Source organism: Taudactylus pleione, unplaced genomic scaffold, assembly GCF_031769625.1.
Source record: "Taudactylus pleione unplaced genomic scaffold, aTauple2 ptg000113l, whole genome shotgun sequence".
Lineage (NCBI taxonomy): Eukaryota > Metazoa > Chordata > Amphibia > Anura > Myobatrachidae > Taudactylus > Taudactylus pleione.
The window spans coordinates 11855115-11879423 of record NW_028284515.1 but is presented as its reverse complement, the minus strand read 5'-3'; the positions used below and the strand labels follow the sequence as shown (position 1 = coordinate 11879423).

Genomic DNA, 24309 nt, shown 5'->3' with positions numbered 1-24309 from the left:
TTAAATAAATGAAGCATGTGTAAATTGCAAGAGAACAATATGTTTTGTCAGTTACCAAAGCACAATCCTGAAAATGTATTTACCTGGCTGCTCGTAAGCCTTCCTTTATGGGTGTCCGGCCTGCTTTTTTCTTCCCACTAACACTTTTGTCTGTAATGTAATGTTACATTGTGATATTATAACAAAATGCGGTACCGGCCTAATGTTTTGCCTTTTGCACATGTAAACACGGTTGTAATGCATTTATTAATGGCACAAACAAATAAAGCTGCCTTTTCTTTGTCACTACTAAAGTTAATGTTTTGAGGGTTTTATTTTCAAAACCACACACAACACGGGCAACAAAAAGATAATGGTTGTGTGGATGCATATATTTGACAACATCAATAATTTACATATCCAGGTTTGCACAAAACAATGGCCCTTGTTTGCTCTTGTGGTTGGGATCAAATTTAATTGAAAAAAAAATTCACAGTAAACACATTAAAATAACATGACTAAGGTAATCCTTAGGGCTATTTCACACTTGCCAGTTTTGACCGGGCAGCAAAAAGCAGTCTGTATTATTGCTGGGCGCGAAATATAGTAATGCAGGGAAGCAGGTGGGTCCTTTCACAAGGCCCAGACACGGCACGGCTGCCGTATAACAGCCGGGAATATCCACTGTGCAGGACGGCTGCCGTGCTTTGTCCGTCCCGTCCCTGCACGCCAGTGGTGTAAAGGACACAATGTTTCCTTTCACATACACCGGCCGGCATGTGTTACCTAGTAGTTTAAAAAAAAATAATAATTTAAAAGCGGCTCAAAGCCGCTGGTTGTGAAAGGCACTGAGTGCCTGGAAAAAAATTTCCGGCTACTGCTTGTGTTTTGGCTGGACGACCAAAACCAGCAAGTGTGAAACTGGCCTTAGGATATCACTCACTCTGTTTGGGCGAGACACCTGTGTCATGGACATGCAGAGCCTGAACCACCTCTGGAGGTGCAATGGCTCTTTATATTCCTGCTGGAAGGGGGATCCATCATCAGTCTGCCTCTGGCATTGGGCCTTTGTGACCATTTTGTTTTTGACCCACCACTTGATGTCCCTGAAGAGCTTCTTGCAGACATCCACAGTGCGCTTCAGCGTCTCTGAGTAGTTGATCTCCTCCAAAATCTTCTGCCACATGAGGGATATCTTGCGACCACTTGTTCTTGAGGAGTATCGCCCAAACAAATGGTCATAATGCCTCATCGCTCCTTTGACGAGTGACACATTTTCCTCAAATCAAAACCGAACATTGCGGCCATTCTTGGTCTTGCCCCTGACCACTGAGCAGTCATCATTCTCCTCCAACTCTGTCTCCAGCAAAGGCTGCTGTACAGAAACCTCCTCCACGTCAGATTCCATCTACACAGCCCTCCTGCTACCACTCTCCTCCTCCATAACAACACCACCTCACACACAACAAAAAGAGACTTTAAAACCTAACAAGACTACAGAAAGAGAAAACTTACACAACCAACCAAGCAACAATCGATTAGAATCTGTATCAAATCTGTCCTCTCCAAACACTGTGCAAACTCCAACCAACACAAACGCCACCAATGCACGTGTTGTCAGCAGTTTGGGGGAGTTTATATAACAACATGGTGATGCCACTGTAGCATGTGCAAATTTTAACCAATCGGAATATGTTGTGAATGTCACCGATGTGCATTTCACATGCGATTTTTGGTGACCAGAGTTCCGTTGTATCCCCGAATTCCACTTTCAGTTGCACATGCCATAATACGACTAGTTACACCATTGAATGACAAAATGAAAGCAAACATGAATATTTGTAAATGTGCGATTTGTGTCGATAAGGTGGGATGAGGGTTTGCCGCCCAAAATGATTGTTAGCAAATCTCCCCCCTTGTCTTTGCTTGATAGGTGATGGCTAGCTTCGCCATGCAATGCATGAGGAAGATATCGCAGACATAGCTGCCACTAGAAATATGCAACGAATGTTAATGTCAGCATAGTCTTTGAAAAAAGACCTACAGTATTCGCCATTTTTCAGATCTTCATAAATGAACCCATTAATCTTCTTTAGCTTGAAAATGCTTTCAGTTATTCATCACAAGCCTTCTTGCCAACGTTGCATTGCTTACATAATATGTTTGTAGCACACCGTGCAGTTACCGGGGTGTGAATGACAGCCGATGGTCCCTGTGTAAAACCCCATAAATCTAATAAGTAGGTCCCAGCCAATAGAGTACCCCGACACAACTTTCACTATATAAGAATGTTAATAGGAAGCAATGTTCCCTCTTCTACCTCCCCTGAAAATCTTGTGAACATCATCAAATATGGGTTTCTACCATAGGCGAGTTAGAGTCTCAGGTAAATTAGGAATGAGGGAAGACGTGGATTCTGTGAATCAAGTTTCTCAGATACAATTTTCAAGTTCTGCATTTGTTCCGCCATTTTGTGATATGTGTTTCATTTAAGGGGAGATGTATCATTGATCACAATTATATTGCAATAATCTCCCCCTGTCGTCCATGTTGTGCAATAGGAAGTACAAATTTGGCAGGGGGTGCATCCTAGTAAAACTCTAAATTGTACCATTATTTGTCCAAGTTCACATTTGGATCCTATCGCTACTCAAAACTCTAAATGAGGCCCTATATATATGTAACATCAGTTTACAGCTTAGAAATAGGTGACAATGACTTTCAATTTATTCTATTCAATGGTAAAGTTGGGTAAGGCCTGGCAACACAAAGTCAAATGCCATAATTTTGATGCCAAAATACTTTGTATCATAAACAGACCATCTACATATAAAGTAGCAGTCAGTATAATTTGTAATAAAGTGCACATGTAAGAATTTCCTATAAACGTTACAAGCCATAAAATAAATTTAGGCATATTGATGGAGTTACACTAACTAAATACAGTTTTTGCAAATTAAAAAAAAAAAGCCAATAAAAGTGAACGACATGAAAAAAAAAATACCTGGGAAGACTAAAAACATAACATTAATCCCAGTGATAGTGACTTATAGTGACATGTGGTCTGGTCGCACAGGCAGAAACATGTGATCCTGCAAGAGGTTAAAAACAAATCTAAGCTTTTGATCATCTATTCAGTATACACTGCCCTGTCACAGGGGAAAACATTCACAAATGAGGTTGTCAAACATACCCTAATGTTAATATACAACATAACATACACTTATGGGATTGTTATGAGTTGCCAAATCTTAAGTAACCACACATAGAATGAAACCACATGGTGTTGACTGCATTGAATTGATTTCAGATGTATGCTACATGCCTACAGACAAATGCAGAACTACAGCATACATCAGAATTAACTGCAATGCAATCATGCACAATGTATAACATATATGGGGAAATGTCAACCCAATACTGATCTGAACTGGGCTCCTGGTACCCCTGACTAGTGAGAACCAGAGATAAAATGAGCAAAGATATTGCGTGTTCTGTATCATGAGAGAATACACAAGAACAGGCACTTCTAATGATGAACCCCTTTCAGTAAATTAAAAATAATTGAACCCCGTTAGTGTAATATTCTAATAATGGTTCCCTCCTAGTGTTAGAAATAAATAATTATGCTCCCTCAGTCTAAAAAATAAATATTTGATTTGGCTCCATTATTACTTATAATATATGACCCATTTTTATTCTGCAGTGCAATATCCTGAAAAAGCAATTACCTGAATTTTCCTTCATGCCTTGATCTAACATAATCCATTGCTAAAAATAAAAAACCTTCATAGGTGAAGCGACTGCTCCTGAGAAGCTCCCATTGCCAATTGAGTTGATGTCCAATAAGTCCACCTACTACTATAATAGCTGGGGAGCCAATCATGAGCATGTACCAATGCTTCAATACTTCCAATACTCCAGGATCTGGCCAAACATAAAATAAAGCTGCAAGAACAGATAGGAAAGGACAAGACAGTCTGCCAAAAGCCAATGTCCCAATTTTGCTGGACTATCCTGATCTGGCAGGAGTTCATCTTGCAGGAGTTCTGAGCTCTGCTCAGGAAGCGGGAACTGTTACAGTCTATTACACCTTTCACACTAAAGCCCCGACTCTGACTCGTGTCCGACCTGGAATACTGAACATGGGTTGAAGACGGGGCTTCAGATGACTTACCCCGTTTAGACCGTCCGTTGGACCCGGGTAAATCCTGGGTCTTTGTTATTCACACAGGGTGCTTGGAGATGATGTCAACTCCAAGCATTCCTGAGCCAGCCAATCAGCAGCCTTTCAGGCATCACTCAGGTCAAATGACCCAGGTCATACCTTTCACACCGCCGGTTACCCGGGTCGGACCCGGGAATAACCCTGTTAGTGACCCAGGTAGTGGACCCGGGGTACACGACCCGGATCGATCCTTTCACACCTAGCTGTGACCTGGGATCTCCGCTAAGTGTAAAAGGGGTGTAAAAGTTGTGTATACTGCATTTTTGGTATATGTGAAGATAAAGGGTAGGAGGTCAGACTTACAGAGATAGGGTCTGGCAGAGAAAGGAAAGGAGGGCATACTGGGTAGTATAAAGAGATAGGTATGGTTAACCATGCTCATCAGAAAAGGCATCCTCTACTGTCACCAAGATACAGGAATGCAAAAATGTCTAGTTACTGCATGTTTATCTTGACTGGCTAAAAGACAGTTCCATCATCAAAATGGAAAGGACTTCTTCACTGCAGAGGAAGCCAGACTATGGAATCCCTGCCAAGGGTTTTATTTAGAGCTGGATTTAAACGTGGACTGGACGTCTTTCCTTTAATTATTAGATGATAAAATTGATTTAGGGAAGTAACCAGTTAATTGCTCAATTTATAACTGTAAAAATATGAAAACAATGAGAAACTATTCACTGTGCGGCTGATATAAACTTGAATGTGCAACTGTATATATATTTGTGCATATTTTAGGCTTGCAGCCCCTTACATCTGGATAGGCTGAAGGTGGGCAGGTAAGGACCCCTGGAGATGAGACTTAAGTAGACATGAACGTATCCCCAGCTGCACCCCTTTGGGAGGTGTATTCCTTGCTGATACTGGAGGGCTGGCATAAAGATACAGGATGTTGAGTATGACCAATGATACTTTATTAATTAGTTTTGCAGTTATATTATATTCATTTGTGCCAATCTATTTGGATTACTTATCTCTCATCACCATTTGGATTACCACGGGAAAGAAGCTTTTCATTAAAGTTCTAAACTAGTAAACAATGCATATGGAGGTTTTTGTATTTCATAAAATTTGATATGGAAAATGCTACTTTTACATTCATTAAGACCTTCATTTTGTGTATATGACACTTCATTACATTATTATATTGCTTCTGGAGATACAATTGCGTTCGGCATCAACACTACGTCCACATCTGAACCAGACCCAGAGTCTTTGCTCTTCTGTTTACAGATCAAAATGCGTCACACTATGTGACTTTCTATTAGCAGGGCCACACATAAGATCCAGGGCTCACCTCTCCATGGGGGTCTACATACTAAGCCTTGAAGAGAGATAAAGTGGTGAGAGATAAAGTACCAACCAAACAGCTCCTGTCATTTTCAAACACAGTCTGTAAAGTGACTGTTAGGAGCTGATTGGTTGGTATTTTATCTCTCTCCACTTTATCTGCAAGGCTGAGTACAAAGACCCCTATGAGAGAGGAGTTTACAAAAAAGTGTCAACAAAAAAATCATAAAATTAAGTTTAAAATAGAGATGAGTGGGTCCGGTTCTCCGCGAAAAGGACCCACCCGAACATAGGGGATCGGAGCAGGATCCAAGCCTGGCTCGAGTTTTCCTGCCTAACTCTGAATCCAAAACGAGGCATAAACGTCATCATCCCGCTGTCGGGTTCTCGTGGGTTTTGGATTCTATTAAGGTCCTGGTGATCAGCCCCATTTTCACTCCAGCTGTGGAGAGTGTACAAAAGAGACATGCTTTGTGCTGCTCTGTCTGTGCACGTGTTCTCAACTTCTCAAGGGTGCAGTGTTGTCGGGCTGGGGCTACTATCACTGTTGTCCTGTCAATCAAGGGGCTGGGGCTGCAGTACATAAATGGTTGCTGTTGTGTTGTCCTGTCCATCAAGGGGCTGGGGCTGCAGTACATAAAGGGGTGCTGCTGTATTGTCCATAATGGGCTGTGGCTGCTGTACATAAAGGGGTGCTCTTCCCCCAGTGTAAAAAAAATTAAAAAGTTAAATAAAATTAGCATTCCACAAAAAAAAGATATATATTTTTTCAGTTTATTTTTGTGTGTGCTAGCTACGCTATTACTGTTCAGTGACACTGCCAGCCAGACCGCAGTTTATCATACACGTATTGTCGTAGAGCAGTGTGTTATACTTATTCATAAAAAATATTGTGACACTGTAAGTGGTAGTGCAGTGTGTTATTCTTTTCTTATTCATAAAAAAATATTGTGACACAGTAAGTGGTAGCACAGTGAGTTATTCTTTTCTTATTCATAAAAATATTGTGACACAGTAAGTGGTAGCGTAGTGTTTTACTCATAAAAATATTGTGACACTGTAAGTGGTAGTGCAGTGTGTTATTCTTTTCTTATTCATAAAAAAATATTGTGACACAGTAAGTGATAGCGCAGTGTTTTACTCATAAAAATCTTGTGACACTGTAGGTCATTGATACCACAGTGTAATATTTAAAATTGGTACAAATTGACGTGTGTGCTGTACCCACTTCATTCGTGTTTGTTGATATGGAGAATGATCAGTTGAGAGGAGAGCAGGAACCACATACTAGTGCTGGAGCTGCTGCCAGTGCCACCAGTCGTGATGATACTAGTCCGTCTATGTCATCTACTAAAGCCGATGCCCAAGGGCATACAGGGCTTAAGTCAGGGCATCTAAAATCAAATAAGTAATCTTATACAGTGGTAAAGAAAAAAGCATCAAAGTTAAAGTTAGGTGCAGAAAGACATAAAATTGTCAGTGTGTCTTTTACCACGCAAAGTGGCAAAGAAAGGCTAAGGCCTTTATTTATGACTGGTGGTTCTGCCTCTTATGATGAGGTAAGCCTTTCTCCCTGTAGACATTTAAAAAAAAATGTAATCGTTAAGGCACAGAAACCAACTGTGCACTCAGAAGTGTCACAAATCCCTGAGAGTCTAAGTGTGTCGGCAGGTGCCATGTGTGAGCCTGACCTTTCCAATATTGTACTCGAAGAGGAGCCTCCTTCCACCACTTGTGCATCCTCTGCAAATATGGGGATGAGCAGCGCAAGTCAACATGCTGACATAGAAATTGAGGATGCTTCTGTTGAAGTGCACCAGGATGAGTAGGATATTTGTGTAGCTGGCGCTAATAAGGATGTTGATGATGAGAAAGTTATTGAGGAGGATGTTGTTTGTGTAAATCAGGCCCTATTGGAAACAGTTGTTGCCCATGATAAGGAAAAGCCCTTTGTCATGCCTGGGCATAAAACAAAAAAAATCCACTTGTGTGGAATCATTTCTACCCAAATTAAGACAACAATTGTCAAGCCATCTATACCCGTTGTCATGCCAGAGTAAGTAGAGGTAGGGACCCTAACTATCTAGGAACCTCCTCCCTGTTACATCATCTACAGCGCATCCATCAAAACTGTTTGCAAAATGTAGAAAATTTGGCTTGTTACAAGCAGTCTAGCTTTAGCTATCTCCCTTCACTCTGCTAGATCCAAGCACCTGGCGTCTTCACCACCAACACCTTCATCAACAATATCCTCAATCATGATAGGAAGTAGTCCTGCATCCAATTCGATAAGGCTAACTCAGTCCTCCCCTATCCTGGATTCCTCAGAAGAATCCATGAGCATTACGCCTGCTGCTACTGCTGGGAGTGGACCTTCAGCCCAGAAGGGGACCAAGAAGACTACTAGTAGTAGTTCTAAAAAACAATTGACTGTTAAACAATCCTTTGCAAGGGGGAGCAAGTATGACAGCAGTCACCCAGTTGCACAGTGGTTCACTGACACCATAACATCTATGCTGGTATTAGATGTGCGCCCGACATCCGCCATTAGAGCAGTGGGTTTTAGACAGTTAATTGAGGTCCTGTGTGCCCGCTACCAAATCCCATCTAGGTTCCACTTCACTAGAAAAAGCAATTCTCAGCCTGTACAGGGACGTTAAAAAAAACGTAATAATTAGCATCCTCCAAAATTGTACACACTGGCCCTGATTCAGACCTGCTCGCTGTCGCAGGCAGCTCGCAGGGTCTGTGGGCATTTTTTTTTTCTTCTCCAGGCTGCTTGCAAAGCTGTCGGTGTCCACCCACAGCTTGTGCGAGGGGGCTGGAGACCGTCACGATTATTGCGACGATCAAGCTTGCGACAAGACCCTGGGGTAGGGTCTTGGCTGCCGCAAGCCCAAGTGGACTCCCTGCTCTAATAGAGCAGGAAGTCCACTACTGACATCACTAATGATGTCAGTAGGTCCTCCCACAAACGCCAGGCATTCCTAACGGAACGCCTGCATTTGTGCAGCCATGCCGCCACCCGCCTACAAAACAGGGTGAGCTGTCACTCACCATCGACAGCCACCCCGTCTTGCAGCAAGCCCCGTAGCAACTGAAGTTCAGTCGCTCGGCGGGGCTCGCACATGCGCACATCGGATGTGGTGCATATGCAGTGGCCAAACATTGAGTCGCTTGAGAGCGCTGTGTGCTCACGAGTGGCTCTGAATCAGGCCCACTGTCCACTTAACCACAGATATGTGGACAAGTGGAACAGGACAAAACACAAGATTACATGACTGTAACGGCCCACTGGGTGGGCATATTGCCTTCAGCACCACCAACAGCAGCAGCATCTAAGAAGCAGCAGCTCATTCAAAGGCAGGCTACTTTGTGTATCACTGGTTACACTAAGAGGCATACCGCTGACAACCTCTTAGAAAAACTCAGGGAAGTTTCTGGACATTTTTGCCATTCAGCAGGTGCATGTAGAAGATTGCAGCACCTGCAAGAAATTTTGAATTTGCCCTGTCACCAGCTGAAGAAAAAGGTAGATACAAGGTGGAACTCCACCCTTTATTTGCTTTAGCGGATGGAGGAACAGCAAAAAGCCATTCAAAGCTACACAACCAACTATGACATAGGAAGAGGAGGGGGAATGTACCTTACTCAAGCTCAGTGGAAAATACTTTCTGAGTTGTGCAAAGTGCTGAAACCCTTCAAAGTAGTCATCTGTGAAGTGAGTTCAGACACTGCCAGCTTGAGTGACTGTTGGAAAAGCAGCTTGAGAAGCTGAAGGAGGAGCTGAAACAATGCGATTTCGCTAAGCATGTCAGACTTGTAGATCAAGTCCTTTAGTCGCTTTGCCAGGATCCAAGGGTTGTCAGGATCTTACAATCGGATCAATACATTTTGGCAACTGTGCTGGATCCTAGGTTTAAGTCATACGTCGTGTCTTTCGTCCAGCGGACACAAATCTGAAGAGATGCAAAGAGCTGTTGGTAAGGAAATTGTCAGCTCAATCGGCACCTGATGCAGCGATGGCTCCTCCTTCAGTCTCTCCAGCAAGTGAGGCGGCTAGGAAAAAATTTAACTTTCCCAAAAAAAAAGACCCACTGGGGTGATGCAGATGAGTCAACACAACCAAGTTTTGACATCTGGTCAGATCTAAAAAAATTGCCTGCAATTAATGAGACCTCTACAATGACTCCATCTGATATGGTCACCATTCAAAGAATGTATCACGCTTGGCGCTGGGGGAGTGGAAACTCTGGGTCCGGGTTGCGGGAGGAAATGAAGACGAGGGGCCTGAATATACGTTCTATTCATCCACAGCTCTCGAGTGTTGACGAGACCTGGGCAATGGTGCGGAGTCTAACCCACAGGATGGTGTTCGCCAGTGACCCCTCCAATCGGGATTTGGGCTTAGCTGCACCCTGAGCAGGTCGCGGTCCTTTGACCAGGTACCCGAGCTCAGTGGGAATTGGTGACACAAATAACCGTGGCCCTAATAAGAGATGCCTAAGGCACTGTGGAGTGATCCACAAACAACGTAAATAAGTCTGGTAATACTGTAGCACAAAGTTCACTAGTGACACGTTTAACACACAGGCAGATGGTAATTCACTGTTGCACAAGGTTCACTAGAGACACGTTTTAGCACACAGGCAGATGGTAATTCACTGTTGCACAAGGTTCACTAGAGACACGTTTTAGCACACAGGCAGATGGTAATTCACTGTTGCACAAGGTTCACTAGAGACACGTTTAGCACACAGGCAGATGGTAATACACTGTTGCAAGAAGTTCACTAGAGACACGTTTAGCACACAGGCAGATGGTAACTCATTGTTGCACAGGGATCACAGTAACGTCTTGGCACACAGGCAGAGATGGAACACACTGTAGAGGAAATAGAACGCCAGGAACCTGGACCAGAACTCAACTAGGGACTAGGAGACAACCGTTGTTCAGGCAGTTTGCAGAAAGGTGGAAGCAGGCTATATACCCCACAGAACCCTTTGATAGGTGCACAGCGATCAGCTGACACTCACCTATCCCAGGCGAGAAGTACAGTCACATGGGCCGACTGACATGGCGGCGCCCATGCCGGGAACCCCGAGTCCAGACACCGGACCGCCCGCAGTCCCCTACGCACGGGGAGAATGCTCAGCGTCCTCTCAGCCGCCGCGCCAGCTGCCCGACCGCCCGGGAGATCAAAGGAAGCCGGCGAGGAGGTAAGGCCGCGCTGATCCCCGACAGAGCCCTGACAGAATGGTTGAGGACTATTTTAATTATAGCGTCCAAATAAGCATGTCAGACAGTCTGTTTCACTACTAGCAAGAAAAAAAGCAGTTTGGAGGCATAAACTGGCTTTGCTTTACTTCAGCTCAGAAAGAGTTTTCAGCACAGACGGGAACCTTGTCAGCTTTCGGCGTAGGAGGCTACTTCCTCAAACTGGAAAAGATGTTCATCAAAATGAACTACAAATATAATGAGGAAGACCTATACCGTCAATTAAAGCCACCTGAGGCTCTAATGGTGGGTTCCAGCGGGGACAAATTAATATTGTGTGAAGATGATGTACACACTGATGAGGGTGAGGAATCGGATGATGATGGCGACAATATCTTGCCTTTGTAATGCCAGTTTGTGCACGGAGAGATCATTGCCAGCAATGTCAGCTGCCTGTTGTTAGCTTGTTTTGTGGGGGCCCAAACAAACCATTCGCTTCTGCCACAATTGGCAGTCCCTGTCACTGCAGTGATTGGTTTGTTAAACTGTGCATGTCCTGTTTACTATATACAACATAAGGGTGGGTTGAAGGGCAAAAGGACAATTCCATCTTGCACCTCTTTTCTTTGCATTATGTGCTGTTCGGGGCATTGCTGCCTGACATATTTTATTTTATAGTTTATTAAACTGCCATGCTGTCTGCCACTGCAGTGCCACTCTGTGCCATGTTGGAAGCTGCACTGCCACATGTTAGTGCCGCCCACTGCTGTCGCTTAGCATAGTCAGCCAGCTAGCTCGATGCAATCTTTTGGCCTAAACTGGATAAAATCAATATTGTGAGCTGTGAGGTGGTCAAAATTGACTGGAAATAAATTTTATTGATGTTAATGATACTGTAGGAACAAAAACAGGCCCAAATTATGTGATTTCAGCTGTTGTTTTTATGATTTTTTTAGAAAATAAAATACAGATCCAAAATCAAAGCACGCAACGGTGATTTTGTAAAACCAAATCCAGATCCAAAACCTGGAAGAAAATACAGGAGCTCATTCAGATCTGCTTGCTAGATGCGTTCCCTCGCACCCTGGGTATGCAAATCTAGCACATACCCAGCAAGGCAGGCGGTCACACGGCAAGGCATTAGCACGCCCACTATGTCTTTGCGTGCGATCAGTCTGTGTATGCAGATGCCCACCAGCCATTCATAAGACACCCACTTGTGCACGTCATCTCCTGGAAGGGCATGAAACCATTGGTACATCGGATGCAATCGTAGCGCTTGAGGTTGACTATACCCTGCTGCAAGAACTGCAATCACTTCAGTGTGAAATACAACCAAGTGACGAGTCCTATGGGTCTGCCTTTTAATTATGCACGCCTCTGAAATGGCGTTGAGACACTCAGGCACGACTGCGTTCGCACCTCCAGTCCCCCATTTCTAGTGGACTGCCCCTGTCACCACCCACAAACGACTTCTGCTGTTACTCACTCTGCTGGGCTGTCTATGTGCAAAGAGGGAACGCACCCCGATCTCTCGCACTGGTTGGTGCACGCACATTGCGAGGCATACGCAGATTGCAAATATCGGATAGCTACGAGCGATCGCATCCTATCGAGCGAGTCTGAATCAGCTCCACAGTTCCAAAACCAAAACACGGGGGTCGGCGCACATCCCTAGTTTAAAACAATGATTTCAGCATGTTTTGGGTTGTGTAAAATTATGGAATGTTAGATTGTTGTCTCCTGTATAAAATGTTTTTCAGTAAAGTTCTTGTAATAATAGACACAGACCCCCTGAGATCAGGGACCATTTCACATCTGTCCCTGTTTATAAGTGCCAAAGAAAAAAGTCCCCCTTCCATTCATTTGCCAGACAACTAATTTTTTTTATGTCTTACTTGTGCAAATTGTCAAATATATGACTAACAGGCATATTTATCACAATCCAAATTTCAGATGTGGTTGTGATGCGATAAATTCGACTAAATTCACATTGCAATATTGAAAATATCGCATGAAATGTACTAAAATTCCTGTGCTTGCGAGAAAGTCCTGTCCTGCCGATGTGTCCACATCAGGCTTTCGCGAGAGCCTTCACTTGCGGGATCACACTCTGCACATGCCCAGTAAGGCTGTGCATGGAGACGAGCATGCAGCTTGTGTCGGATAGGACACTGGCTGCATGCAGAAAGAAAATAAATGTTTGTAATTGAAAAAAAATATTTAAAAAAATAGCTTACCTGTACCCAGGGATCAGTGAGCTCCTTCTGTAACCCAGCCAGCTGAGCTGTGTGGTCAGCTGATATGTTGGCCGGGAGCACAGCACAGAAGTAACTACCCGATCACCCATCCCTGGATGCAGGTAAGTTATTTTATTTTTTTTGTATTACAGACATCTACTTTCGTTCTGCAGGCAGCTCGTGTCCTGATCTCTTGTGTGAGGGATGGGAGAGTTGCTGGACAGATCTCCGTGCCTCACTCACTGTCAGTGACATCAGTTCTGCCCTGCTGTGCACAGCACAGCAGGAGAATGGGGGAGGGATCTCCCTCTCTGCCCTGATGAACGGAGCTAAGCCTCTATAGCGCCATCTGAAGATGGCATTTATTACATGATGCTCCCTCCGGCATTTTACCTTTAGTAAATCTGAGCAGATTGCATTTCCCATTATAGGTCATCAAATATCGAATTTATTTTATACAAGAAATGAACAAACCATTCCATATTCTGATTTTGGTTATGTTGCCAAAACCACTGCTATATTTTTGTTTTGGAAAAACCAGTTGGGTATTTTGTTTTTGTTCTAAATGTAATTATAAATTGGATATTTAAAACAAAAACATTTTGAAATCATATCATGTTGAGAATATTGTTTGTTCCAACATTAGGATGTACTCATATTATTTAAGTTACACCTATTTTATAATGACCACCTCACAAAATAAACGGATGTGTGAAACTCATGATGAGAATGATGAGTATTGTAATAGTATCTTTATCTATTGCCTATAGTCCAAATATCTAGTCTCAAGGCAGAATATTTTTTCTATATATATATATATATATTTACTAAAGAGAGTGAGAAACAAAGTGCTCTATAGTGTATTAAAATATTTTTTGGACTAAATCAAGCTTTATAATCAATATGCGTACCGCAATACAATCAAATGTAAGCTCATCAGGGTTTATCTTTTCTGTATTCCCTCTGCAGGGCCCTCCTTGACCATAAACGGTGGATAAACCAAGATGTACCTGATATCTTTGCAGCAGTATATCACTCTCACTGGATAATTACTAGGAATGGGACGAGAAAGAGAGGCAACCTCCTAGTGCAATAACTTCAATATTTTTTAGGCAGAGTGCAAGTAATGTGTGTAGCGTAATTAAATTATATAAATGCTCATCAGACAAGAGAGGTCTTCCAGCAGGCTCATCATTCCAAACAATGGGGGGATTAGCAGGATGTACCTCACAATAAACTTTAACTTCCTCAATATTCTATCATCTGAAAATCATGTGGGTATATAATTATATAATTAGTACATACTCCGATAGTATGTTATTTTCAAGCAGTATTTTAATAAAACCCCCCACACAATAAAAAAAGACAAAATTATAAAGGACCAGATATGTGTTTCTAGCTGGATAGCTAGCTGGATGGTGCAGTTTTTCAAAGTGCAGATTTTTTTAAGTGCATTAACTGTAGCGTTAGACAAGCGTTAAACCGAAGGAAAACAGAAGGAAGAAACTCTAAGACCCAAAAAACAACAAACCTCAATGGTCTAAAGAATGACTGTTAAACCAGGATTCCCTATTCAATCAAGACAAGAAAACAACAGTTGTATTGCTATTATTAATGCTGGCTTTCTGATACTCTCATACATCTCAATGCTTATTGTCCTTGTCCCCATGTCAGTTTACATCTTTCCTCTTTGAAACACTGGCCTTTATCTTAGCTCTCTTGCCTAGCCTCACATTGTCTATCTGCTTAAAATCTGTGTTATTATCCAAATTCTGCACACATTACATCCACACTTTTAATCCTCTCAATAACAAAATTGTTTATCAACATACATATTTACCACCACTGTTCTTTCACTTGCATTTCTACAAATGTCTTGCACTCGTATTTCATTTACATTTCTAAAAATCATTCCTCTTGTTTAATTCTAAAACACCATAGCAAAGTTTTCTTTAACTCTCTCCTTCAATCAGTCTCTACCTTATTCTCTGTTTTGCCCCCTGCTTCCACCTTTATCCTTTCCCCCTTATCTCTTCCACCTCCTCCTCCCCTTCTCCCCCCTCCTTTGTCTGCCTACTCTTCCCTTCTCTCCCACTTTTCCACTTTCTTCCTGTTCTACCCCCCTCCGTCCTACTATCTTGCCACCAAACCATCCTCCTACACTCCTCTCCCTGTCACTTCACCCCACTGCCATCCATATCTCCCCCCTGCCCACCTCCTACAGGTTCCCTTTCTAGCTCAGGTGCCCGCACCATCACTAACCTCTATTCATATCGGTCCCCCAAATTTATCTTACCTCCATGTTATAGCAACCTGGATAATCTTATTCACATCTCCCCCACAAACACTGTCTCTCTATCCTGTGCCCTATGGAATGCCAGGTCAGTCTGTAATAAACTGGTCCCTATTCATGACCTTTTCATCTCCAGCTCCCTGAATCTCCTAGCCATTACTGAAACCTGGATCTCACCCTCTGACACCACTTCTCCTGCTGCTCTATCCACTGGGGGCCTCACCTTCTCCCACACACCATGGCCTGGGGGTTACCATGGTGGTGGTGTTGGGGTCCTTCTGTCCCCCAATTATTCCTACCAGCTAATACCCTCTGAACCATCCCTTACATTCCCAACATTTGAGGTTCATGCTATACGCCTCTTCCAACCAGTAAACATCAGAGTAGCTGTCATTTACCGTCCCCCTGGCTCGCCCTCCAAATTCCTTGACAACTTTGCTTCCTGGCTTCCTCACTTTCTCTCCTCAGATCTTCCCTCCATTATCCTAGGTGATTTTAATATTACTATTGACATTTCCACAGAACCCTCTGCAGCTAAACTCCTCCTCCCTCACCTCTTCATTTGAGCTCATCCAATGGACCTCATCACCCTCCCATGTGAGTGGGGACTCACTTGATTTGGTCTTTACTCACCGTTGTGATATTTCTGATTACTCCAATTCCCCATTCCCCCTCTCTGATCATAACCTTCTCTATTTTAACCTATCCCTCTCTCCTTCCCCTCCTTTACCTCCTAAGACCACCATTACTAAGTGGAACATTGAGGCTATTGACACTGTTGCTTTTTCCTCCCCGCTAGAGTGTCTTCTCTCCTCTATCCTTTCTCTCTCCTGTTCTGAACAAGCTACTTCCTTGTACAATTCCTCCCTTACTTCTGCTCTTGACTCTGTTGCTCTGGCAACAACTACTCACCCTTGCAGGTCCACACCACAACCCTGGCATTCCAAATGCACCAGGCACCTGCAAAAGTGTTCAAGAATTGCCGAGCATCAGTGGAGAAAATCACGCTCTAAGGCTGACTTCCTCCATTTCAAATTTATTATCTCATCCTACAGTGCTGCCCTGTCCCTCTCCAAACAAACATATTTCAAGAACCTCATCTCCTCCCAGTCCTCAAACCCCCGGCGTCTCTTTGCCACTTTCAACTCCCTCCTCTGCCCTTCCCCTCCTCGCCTCCCCTCCTCACTCTCCGCCCTTGACTTTGCCACCTACTTTACATCTAAAATTGACTCCATACGTAAGGACATCATATCCCATCAGACCCTCAGCACTCCTCCCCCTCCTTTCCCTAACCACCCCTCCAATTCTGCCTCACCAACCCTGACATCCTTCTCCCCTGTTTCGGGAGAGGAAGTCATGGCCCTAATCAGGTCCTCCCCTCCTTCCACCTCCACTCTTGACCCTATCCCTTCCCGTCTCCTCTGTTACCTGTCTCCTTCTGCCTGTTCCCATCTTGCTCACCTACTTAATCTCTCCCTATCATCTGGCACTGTCCCTTCTGCATTCAAACATGCCCTTGTCTACCCCATTCTTAAAAAACCTACCCTAGATCCTAACATACTTTCCAACTACCGACCCATCTCTCTTCTCCCTTTTGCTTCCAAACTACTTGAGCATATTGTTTACAACCGCCTTACCACCTTCCTTTCCTCCCACTCCCTCCTTGACTCATTTCAATCTGGCTTCGGTTCTCTCCACTCCACTGAAACTGCCCTCACAAAAGTCAGCAATGACCTCCTTGCTGCCAAATCCAAGGGCCATTACTCTCTGCTCATTCTCCTTGACCTCTCTGCTGCATTTGACATTGTAGACCACCCTCTCCTCCTGCAAATCCTTCACTCTTTTTGATTTACATGGCACTGCCCTCTCCTGGCTTTCATCCTACCTCCTTGATCGTTCCTTCTCTGTGTCCTCTCATGACTCCTCTTCCCCCCCACTTCCACTAACAGCAGGAGTTCCCCAAGGTTCTGTTCTTGGACCTCTCCTTTTCTCCCTATACACATCCTCTTTAGGTGAACTCATTAACTCCTTTGACCTCCAATATCATCTCTATGCTGATGATACTCAAATTTACCTTTCCACCCCTGATCTCTCCCCCTCGCTCCTTACCCGCATCTCCAATTTTCTCTCTGCTGTCTCTTCATGGATGTCCCAGCGCTTTCTTAAACTTAACATCTCTAAGACTGAGCTGATCATCTTCCCACCCTCTTCCACTACCTCACTTCCCACAATTTCATTATCTATTGATGGCACAACTAGCTCCTCTAGCCCCAAAGTGCGCTGCCTTGGAGTTATCCTAGACTCCTCCCTCCCATTTAAACCACACATTCAGCACCTCTGGCAGTCCTGTCATCTCAACCTAAAAAATATCTCCAGGATTAGACCCTTCCTCACCCAGGATGCCACTAAAACCCTCACCCACTCACTGGTCATCTCCAGATTGGACTACTGCAACCTTCTCCTAGCTGGCCTCCCATTCTCTCACCTCTCTCCGCTACAATCAGTTCTCAATGCTGCTGCTCGCTTCATCTTCCTCTCCAGACGTTCCACATCTGCTTCCCCTCTCCTTCAAGCCCTACACTGGCTCCCCTTCCCCTTCAGATGCCATTTCAAGGTTCTTACACTCACCAAATCCTCTCCCACATACATTTCTGACCCTCTCTCCCCTCACACTCCTGCCGGTCCACTTCGCTCATCTAATGCATGCTGCCTCTCTTGCCAACTCCCGCATCCAAGATTTTGCCCGTGCAGCTCCCTACCTTTGGAATGCTCTCCCTCTCCCTATCAGACTCTCCACCTCTCTACAAATCTTCAAATGGGCTCTCAAGACCCACTACTTCATCAAGGTCTTCCAGCTCTCATCCTAACCCACCTCATGCTCTTTCCTCACTATCTTCCCCTTCTGTGTCACGCCTGACTGTCTGCCCTCCCCTTTAGAATGTAAGCTCTCATGAGCAGGGACCTCTTCCCTCATGTGCTTCTCTTTAACATTTTCTTCGACTCTTTTCTCCCCATTAGGGCACCTAACACATGACTGCCAACTCCCTGCTACTTATTGTGAGTTCTTTAATCGCTATTGCAGCAATGTATAAAAATCATGTCCTTGTCCTACATTGTAATGTACTGTAAGTTACTTGTTTCTTGTTCACTTGTTAGTTCTATGTAGTATGTAAGGTGCTGCGGAACACTTGTGGCACCATATAAATTAAGGATAATAATAATAATAATAATAACAACTAGAGATGAGCGGTTCGGATTCTGTGGAATCCGAACCGCTCCGAACATTGGGGATCCGAGTCCACCCGAACCCTGTTCGGGTGTTCACCGCCTGACTCGGATCCCCGTTCGGGGCCGAACGGCGGCCGCCTGATGTCGGATTCTCACTAGAGAATCCGACATCAGAGCTCCTATTGTGTAGGGCAGAGCGCTGTGATAGCGCTCTGCCCTACACAGACACAAACACACCAGCGGCAGCTGTGTGTTTGTCACAGCAGCCAATGAGAGTCACACAGACGCTCATTGGCTGCTGTACGGAGGGAGCCGGCTGGAGCTCACACATGAGCTCCGTCTTCCGGCTCCCTCCGCAGCGTGTGACAGCAGAGCGGACGGCGCGGGAGCGGGGAATCAGGTAAGTTTTATTATTATTTTTTTTTACTTGTCAAAGGTCCGGGGGCGCTACTGGGGGGTCTGCTACTGGGGGGGCCTGCTACTGGGGGGGGCTATACTACTGGGGGGGTCTGCTACTGGGGGGGGCTATACTACTGGGGGGGTCTGCTACTGGGGGGGCTATACTACTGGGGGGGTCTGCTACTGGGGGTCCATACTATTGAGGGGCCTGCTACTGGGGGGGGCTATACTACTGGGGGGGGTCTGCTACTGGGGGGGTCTGCTACTGGGCGTCCATACTACTGAGGGGCCTGCTACTGGGGGGGGCTATACTACTGGGGGGGTTTGCTACTGGGGGGGGTCTGCTACTGGGGGGGCCATACTACTGAGAGGCCTGCTACTGGGGGGGCCATACTACTGGGGGGGCTTACTACTACTGGGGGGGGCATACTACTGGGGGGGCTTACTACTACTGGGGGGGCCATACTACAGGGGGGGCCATACTACAGGGGGGCTACTACTGGGGCAGCCTACTACTGAGGGGGGCCTGCTACTGGGGGCAGCCTACTACTGGGGGGGCATACTACTGGGGGGGGCATACTACTGGGGGGCCATACTACTGGGGGGCCATACTACTGGGGGGGCTGCTAATGGGGGGCATACTACTGGGGAGGCCTGCTAAAGGGGGGCATACTACTGGGTGGCATGCTAATGGGGGGCATACTACTGGGGGGGCCTGCTAATGGGGGGCATACTACTGGGGGCATTCTACTGGGGGCACTGCATAGGGGACCCTACTACTAAGGGGACTGCATAGGGGCCACCACTGCTGGGGGCATTGTGTAAAGAACACCGCTACTGTGGGCATTGTGTAAAAGGGGCACTACTGTGGGCATTGTGTAAAAGGGTCACTACTGTGGGCATTGTGTAAAAGGGGCACTACTGTGTGTCGTAACATAAATAAGAGACTCTACTTTATGGTGTAATGTGAATCAGGCCCTACGTGCGGTGTAATGTGAATAAGATTGTGCACTGTGACTCCTTGGGCCGTAGCCCACTATGTAAACAAGTACTGTGACTCTGCTGGCCGTACCTCACTGGGTGGGTGCACTACTTTTCATTTCTGCCACTGCTGTGTGGCAATGTGTCATAGATGTACTTTATACTGTGGTGTCTGTGTCGTTGTGCCGCTGCTCTGTCGCTTAGGAACCAGTCAGCTTACTGCAACCAATAATGTTGAAAACAATATTATGAGCTGTGATATGGTCTAAATTGACTGGAAATTAATGTTATTGAGGTTAATAATACTCTAGGAAGAAAAAAAAGACCAATTTATGTGATTTTAGCTTTTTTTGTCAATTTTTGTAAAAAAATCCAAATCCAAATCCAAATCCAAAGCCAGTCACCGCAGTTTGGCAAATCCAAATCCAAATCCAAAGCCGGACGACGAATTAGAACCAAATCCAAATCCGGCAAAAATGGTCCGGCGCACATCCCTAATAACAACATGTCTATGTAGGTGTGTGTCTGTATTGGGGGAGGATGGGTTGAGCAGAGTTTTTGCTCTGGGTGAAAGAAAGCCTGGCTTCACTTCTGTCTAAGGTTGTTCTATTCCCACCCACCACAAAGCTGATGTGTACAAGTGACAGATGTATAACAAAAAGGTGCCCAGAAACTAGTCAAACGTATTTTAAATATATATTTTTGCATATTTGTCCTTTAACTGCTTCTTCATTGGCAGGTGTAAAATATGTTCAGACACATTCTGGCAGCTCCTAGCAGCCTCTTGCTGGATATTCTGCCAAGCCAATTTGCAGGAACCACAAGAAGATTTCTTAATTTGTAGTGACAATTCATATATACTGTAGAACCATCCCTGTCCCATATAACCTTTCTCCCAACGCTATTGAATACAATTATAGGGAGTGGTAATTGGATGTCTGCTATAAATGTATTATGGATATTTTTTCCTGTGTTTTGCAAAATCTATTTTTCAAAGAATTTATGCAGATACATTCTGTTCTGAAATTTTGTACACTACACCAATGCTTTTAAAAAACATTTTTTGGGGTTGGCCGGACTGGTATAGTCTTGTCTAGTTTTTTCATATGATTTGACATTTGTCATTTAATTCTTGGGTCTTATTTCTAAAGATATAATTTATTCGCTGACTTCTCTTGGGAAGTAGATTCTTCATTGGGGCGTGGAGATCACCATTAATAGTTATGGTTATACTGGCTAGACAATTAATCCTGCAGCACTGGATCTCACGCTTCCCCTTCTCCCTTGGCATTTTATAAAAAAAATGGGGTGCTTATATAGAATGTTTACCAGCCCACACTGATACCACTTTCAAACAGAAAATGGCAAAAAACCCGGCTTTTACTCAGCATTTGCATGCCAGGTTTTTTTTGCCATTTTCTGTTTGATACCCCTTTGACACTGAAAATGAAATTACCGGGTAATTCACTTTTACCTGGTAATTTGCTAAACAACCCAGGATTTTTCCCTGTGTGAAAGAGTAATCCCAGGACTAAATTCCCAGGTCTCTGACCCTGTTTTTTTGCAAACTTTTGACTTGTTTGTTTCTTGGTCCCTTCTGACCCCACCACCCCTGCAAGAATGCTGGATTGTAAAATTTATTTATCATATTTTCTATGTCATATTATCTGCTTCTCCAGACACCCCCATTGCGACATTGGGTATTATCTTTAACAGTATCATTACCATCATCATCACTATTGTATGACAGTATTAAATATTGTATAATGGTATTAACACAACCGTGACACTCTATTCTGCTTTCATGTGGTTTGACATTACACTTAGTTGCTGCCAAGTATTTGTCTTCGTCACTTGTCTTACATTTTTCTATATTCAAATTTTATCACTTTTACAAACGTAATTGACAAATGACAGCAACCGGATTATCTGCTATATGTTGAAGAAATGATTTAGATCCGGATTCAATTAGCCAGGAAAAGCAGAGCAGGTGCGAACTTTACGCACAAACATGCGTATCGTGCTATCCTATTGCCAAAGTTTTCGCACATGCAGATTCTCCACTTCCCCTCTCGCACATCTGTAATAACTTGCAATCCAGCCAAAACATCGGTAACAGCGAAGTACATCGGAGTCACTCGCACATTTACAGCAGGTCAGACCTCACTTATATATTGCTAACTTTCAAGCTGTACTTTTTGCAGGTTACTCCACTAACAGTTTTCCTGCAAATGCGTTTTTGCATCTTTAGTAATAGGATAGTGCGAAAAACGGGAGTACGCATAGACAAAAGAAGTGCAAATATCGGGGCGTGGCTTAGCAGCTCATCAAGCAGGATGCATATCTCTGCGGCTCCCATCATCCCTGCTTCCAACGGCCCAAAACCAGCCTCCCTCACATCCCAACACAGCGATTCAGCTCCCACCCACTCTCCCCTTGTCACTGGGAGACTGCTACCGCTGACTCCAATTCCCGCGGTTGACTTCCGCGCATCGGGCCTAGCAACACGCCGGAGCCTCAATTAGCGGCTCGCACACGGCGGCAACTGCTGGCTATCTCCGCCAACCCGCAGGCCGCACCCTCAGCCTGGCTAGCATCCTTACATAGCGGGAACGCTGTAGGCTATCACCTGGAAGCCCCAGCTGGCCCTCAACCTCCGTGTGGGTCCCCCTACCTCCACCCGCGGATCTCACCATTAGCCTTACTGGCATACTTCCATAGCGGGGACACTGCAAGGTACCAGAAGCCCCAGCTGGTCCTCAACCCCCCTACCTCTCAATTTCTGCTAAGGCAGGTCAGAGCTGTTGTTGTGGAGAGTCTGTCTGCTATTTAGCCCACTCTACCTTTAAGCTGCAGTTAAAGACTGAGGGCCTGATTCAGAGGCACTCGCAAAAAGCGAGCGCTCGCTCTGAATCAGAGCAGGCGCTTGGTTTTTAAGTTGCGGCCTCTTCGCTCGCATAGCTGTGGGTTACCACCCACAGCTTATGCGAGCGGCCGAGATGATGGTCGCGATGGTCAAGACCATCGCGACCATCGGTCTTGCAACAAGACCCTTGTGGTAGGGTCTTGTGGCTGCAAGCCCCAGAGAGCTTTCGGCTTTAACAGGGCCGGAAGCTCTCTCACTGACATCACTGGTGATGTCAGTGAGGCCGCTCACAAACGTCAGGCATTTGCTTGGGAACGCCTCCGTTTGTGAAGCCACCCCCCCCGGCCACGCCTACAAAAGGGGTGGAGCTGTCGATCAACATCGACAGACGCCCCTTTTGTAGTGAGTCCCGGAGCGAGCACTTTTTGCGCTCGCTCCGGGGCTCGCACATGCGCACTGGCCCACAATCGACCCGGTTGCGAGCGCACAGCGCTTGCGACCGGGTCTGAATCAGGCCCAGAGTTTTTTTTCTCTTACTACATAATGCCTTACTGCTCTCATACAATATGCTTCTTATGCTCTAAGTGATACCCTGACCATAGTGTGTGAGTGGGGTTAACCTGCCCCTTCAATGAGAGTCTATTTATGATCAATCCTTTCTCTAAGGGAGTCCTGTCTGTGGACCTACACTCCAGAACTGCTTTGTGCTTGAATATGACTGCTTACATCACCCTTCTGTGGAGCTGATTCAACGTTCACCATGTCACAAAGACAACGTAGACCTGCTGCTACTCCTAAATCTAGCGTCCTCCATGCATGGGAAAAATCAGGGTCTATTGCTCGACAATCCCCTTCTTCCGATCATGTGTCAGATCCTGATGATATCTCTCCTTCTGATTTTACCCTCTCTCCTAAAGATATTGTTTCTATTGTCACCAAAATGATTCAATCTGAAATGAGATCTATTCTCGCAGAATTCCGGTCGGAAATTGCCGAACTGGGTTCCCGTAATGATGCTCTAGAGCACAAAATGGAGGAGGTATGTCAATTCCAAAACATCATGGAACAAGAGTTCACCGATCTAAAAGCAGAGCTAGAGTCCCAGAAAGATCAACTTGAGGACTTGGAGAACCACAGACAAAATAATATTCCTATTCGCAACATACCTGAAACAGTGTTGGCTTACTTTGAGGGCCTGTTTTTCTAGCTTGTCCCGGATATTTCCAAAGACTTCGTCCTTTTGGATCAAGCTCATCGAGCCCTCTGCTCCAAACCACCACCAGATCAGCCACCACGAGACGTCATATTACGATTTCATTATTTCAAGACTAAAGACCAGTTTCCTAATCTGGCTTTCAGCTCCAAATATTTCAAGACCTTGCTCAATCAACGCTTCAGAAGCGTCGAGATCTTGTCAATGTGACAAAGGCACTTCGGAATCATAACATTAAGTATAAATGGGGCTTCTCTTTTCAACTCCTCGTCACCAGAAATGGTACAACGCATGTTGTTAAGACTTCCACTCAAGGATACAAACTCCTTCAAACTTTCGACATCATAGATGAACTTCCTGAGGCCTTACGGAAATAGA

At 44.8% G+C, this 24309-nt stretch overlaps 1 long non-coding RNA gene across 1 annotated transcript in view; it reads right to left on the bottom strand.

Moving 5' to 3' along the window:
• Positions 1–24309, bottom strand: part of LOC148525103 (uncharacterized) — a 44074-nt gene that overhangs the window by 719 nt on the left and 19046 nt on the right. Inside the window, exon 3 of the long non-coding RNA XR_015878315.1 lies at positions 84–150. This is a non-coding gene — a long non-coding RNA (uncharacterized LOC148525103). The remainder of the gene's footprint in view (positions 1–83; positions 151–24309) is intronic.